The sequence below is a fragment of the Ananas comosus genome, unplaced genomic scaffold (assembly GCF_001540865.1).
Source record: "Ananas comosus cultivar F153 unplaced genomic scaffold, ASM154086v1, whole genome shotgun sequence".
Taxonomy (NCBI): Eukaryota; Viridiplantae; Streptophyta; class Magnoliopsida; order Poales; family Bromeliaceae; genus Ananas; species Ananas comosus.
In genome coordinates this window covers 22,070-26,330 of record NW_017893412.1, presented here as the reverse complement: position 1 = coordinate 26,330, position 4,261 = coordinate 22,070, and the positions used below count along the sequence as shown (strand labels likewise).

Here is a 4,261-nt window from a genome sequence, read left to right as displayed (position 1 = left end):
TGTGAACACACAGAGTTCTTCAAAGCTTTATGATTTTACTGACCTTTTAGGTGTTGCCAATAGTGAAATTTGTTGATATGACATAATTATTAAAAGCATAACTTTGTGCTGCTAAGGACTAGGGATCAATGCAAATTTAGAAATTTAGATGCCCTTTATTGATACCTTTTCCCTTTTATCATTGTAATGCATTTTGTGCTGTTTGAGAGTTGTGGTTGGGTATAGTTTAATAGTGCTGCAAATATTTGTTATCTGTTATTTCTCCATCTACATGTTAAAATATTATAAATTGGGGAACCTAAATATGTAATTTTCCTACTGTTATTGGTAACTGCAGGGTACCTTCCTTTGTTGCAACTTGGTAAACTGACAAGATTAACCTTCTGGAACTCATACTAATGATATATATAATATTTTCCTTTTCCTGGTAAAAAAACCAGTGATTAGCCCTTGTTTATATAGCAGAACAAGTTGTCGTGGAATAACTTATATTGAATGGCAGTTCCCTTCTGTGGATGAGACAAAGTAGTGTGACTTCTAGCTATTTTGAAGTCATAAAGAGGAACATATTTTCTGGTGTTGATTCATCCTTTGGTAGGTCATTGGCATATGGGCTCCTCAGTGGTCAAAGGTCATTCTTTAGGACTAACAATATTTCTTTTTTTTTTCCTTTCAATTTATGGTTTCTCTCTCTCTCTCTCTTTCTCTCTCTCTCTCTCTCTCTCTCTCTCTCTCTCTCTCTTTCTTTAAGATTGATTTTGTTCGCATTAATATGAAAATTTTAGGCATTTGCATACAGGATTCCATCAACACTGAACACCAGCTTGCCTTCCTCTTTGCCTTGGATGCACATCGACGTTTGGGAATATTGGCGGCTTTGCTATAGTTCGACAAGTGCGTCCAACTTATAGTGTGGTACTGACACGAAGATATTTCTAGCAGGAGTTTAGCTGCGCATCTTATTTTAACTCTGGTTTGTACTTCAAGATTTGTAGCATGGAGTTAGCTTATGTACTTCATTGTTTTGGAGGTGTCGAGGTTATCGTCTATCTCACTGCAAGTTATCTTTCCTTTCAAATGGTTATTGGACCAATCCTCACAAATTGGAAGCTTGAGGAGAAGCTGCTAGTTTTGTTGTTGTTTGGACCCGATTTGAAGACTGGGATGGCTAATTTGGGATTTCTACAATTTTAATAAGCTTGCCTCATATATGTCTCGATTAGGTCCCAACTCCTTGAGGTGTATAGCATTCATCCGTCATATTTTGTTTCCGGCCATATGTCCCTTGTTTCCGGCCATATGTCCCTGATCAAATGTTTCGTGTCGTATGATGCTTAGCATTCCAATAGTAGGTGTGACGAAATTTGTTGGTCCTGCCGGGTGTGTATTTAAAACATATCCATTGACCTGTACTTTTATCCATATTTTGCTGTGGACTGTCTGCATCTCGGGCCGAATAGAGGTGTGATAAGTGGGAGAATGCTTTGAGGGGGAATTCTACACTGTCACACGCACCACGTCATCAATAACAAGCCAATCATATTTCTTCTTTTCAAATAAAAGTACAATAAAAAATATTTTTTTACAATCATGGTGGGACAAATAAACTCTAAAAGGATATATTTGATTGATTTGTTATGTCACGTCATCAATATACCTGTTGCATTCTAGAATTTTTTGCTTTGAAGATGCTTTGAGTGAGAAAAGACTTCGGATTGGACTGGAATTAATACAGAATGACAAAATTTCCTCGTGTTTGCTTTAAAATAATGAGTATGTAATCCTTGCATTGCACACATAGTATGTTTAAAATTTATTTTTTTTAAAAAAAATCATTTTCTTATAATGAAAAATTTTATTATAAAAATTTTTGAATTTAATCCTTGCATTGCACACATAGTATGTTTAAAATTTATTTTTTAAAAAAAAAATCATTTTCTTATAATGAAAAATTTTATTATAAAAATTTTTGAATTTAAAATCTAATTGTTTGCAGTCATAACTCATTTAAAAGCTAAGATTATATACTAGGTACGCTAATCGATAGAGATGCTGATTGTATACCAAAATATCCCCTATATTTTTATACTATATTTTTATACTATTTTGTATAGATAATAATAATAAACTGGTGTTGACAGTCAAAATGCCACGTGTTGACAGTTTGGCTTGCTATTTGGTGGAAGCAAATAGTACAGACAGATATAGATTTTATGTATTAAAATATAAAATAAAATGTGTGTAAGATATAAGTATAGATATAGATTAGAATTGGAACGGCTAATTCTGATTTTGATTTTGTTAGGGAGGACAGAATTTTAGTTGTCAGTAAGCATTGTCAAACCTTCTGCAAACTTACTGTTGAGCCAATTAGGCGCGGATGAGATTTAGGTGTGAATATTCCCTTCATAACCATCTATTGGGTCGTGTATCGGGGGCACCGAAAAATGTAGCGCGCCAATTAAAGGAAGTTATGGTAACCGCAAGCAGTTACATGCGGTTCCGATCGGCTAGAAGTGGTTCGGAATATGAGGAAATAGTGGCCGATCGTGTAAGAACAATAACTGACCGAGGAGGTCTATCTATAAATAGGGCAATAATACCCCAAAAAGAGGTCTTCGCTCCTGCGCACAAAAGACGACCTTTATTTTCCTGCATCTTTCTTTCTCAAATTTTTTGCTTTCTTAGGAGTAGTTCTTGTAACTTAGCGTACTGGAGTCTGTCTGTCCCATGAGCATCACTCCCCTGTTCTTGTACTTTTCTATTTTCTATTCAATAGAAAGTCACGTTCGGTTATTCAGGCCGACCAGATTTTGTGTTGTGCTAGCCATTCGGCTCATCTCCCGGCTTAATTTTCGACTTTCCCCGCATATTCGGCTCATCCAGCCGAACCAAAGAGTGAAAAGAGCTTTCAGACCCGGCTGACCCGATCCCTCGTCAGCCGAATCGCTTGACCAATCGAATGGCGCAAATTTCGAGGGTCACTATCCACAGTCGTTTTCCATCCCTACGCGCTTCCCGAGAAAGATCTTTGACCGGGTCAGGGATTGTAGATTTCAGCTACCAACAATTTTTTGGCACGCCTGGTGGGACTCCAACATAAGGTAAATTTGCATTATATATATAAAGTATGGCTGATGATAACGCCATGAATCTTCGTAATATGGCTATCCCTAGAAATTATGGGAGTGAACAGCCGAGTAATTCAGAGAATGTGGTAGAGCGCCAAGCAGTCCTACCCGCTAAGGGTGAAACCAGTGGTCAATCTGACCAACCGGAGCCTAGTTTGACCCAGGCGCTTGGTCAAATGACTCGGATCCTACAAATTTTGGACCAAAATAGTCATGCATGTACCGCACGGCTGGATGCTGTTTTGGCCGCAATCACGGCCTCTAATGAGAACATCGCCCGAATAGGGCAGTTGTTAGCTCGGAATGAACAGCCTATAGCAGGCCTACAAGCGCTTATGATGACACCGGTGTTACAGAATCCAGTAGCACCAATAAGTGGTCAGCCCCAATACCAGAGGGCACCATATCAAGCGGCTTATAGACCGGCTGTCGGTAATGCCGGTCAACAGCCAGAAATAGCTTGGGGGTTACCTCCACCCCCTCCAGTAGCAATATACCAGCCTCAGCATGCAAGGGCTAGGGGGCAAGCTCCAAATGTACTAGGGGCTAATCCCGTAGTACAAAACATTGGAGTTCCACTCCCACCGAACCCAGCTCCAGCGCAACCCCCTTTATAGGGGATTAATAATGAAATTTATGCGCAAATAGAAGAAGCCATCCGGAATACCTTCGAAGTAGGTGCAAGGCTGGCAATGCGGCCCGTATTCAGGTCACCATATTCTGCAAATATAGATATAGAACACCCATATCCGGTAAATTGGAAGATGCCGAAGTTTGCTAAGTTTTCCTGCGACGAGACCGAGAATACGGTCGAGCATATCACGCGGTTTACAGCTCAGTGCCGTGAGGCCGCGGCAGATCCATTTTTAAAGTTGAGGTTATTTAATACCTCATTGACTAAAACGGCTTTTACCTGGTACACGATTTTACCTGCTAACTCTATCCGAGATTGGGATGAGTTAGAAGGTAAATTTCATGAACAGTTTTATAGAACTAAGCCAGAACTATCAGTAGCAGATTTGGCTCAATTCAAACAAAGAACAGGAGAATCGGTTGATGAATATTTAAACCGATTCAAGACTGCTCGAAGCCGTTGTTTTGTAAGAATGCCGGAATCAGAGTTTGCCAAA

The 4,261-nt window shown here is 39.2% G+C and overlaps 1 long non-coding RNA gene across 1 annotated transcript; it reads left to right on the top strand.

The window, feature by feature from the left end:
- Positions 1-563: 563 nt before the first annotated feature.
- LOC109705983 lies at positions 564-1,422 on the top strand. The gene is made up of 2 exons (XR_002214993.1): positions 564-631; positions 800-1,422. It is a non-coding gene; the product is annotated as an uncharacterized LOC109705983 (long non-coding RNA).
- The last annotated feature ends 2,839 nt before the right edge of the window (positions 1,423-4,261 follow it).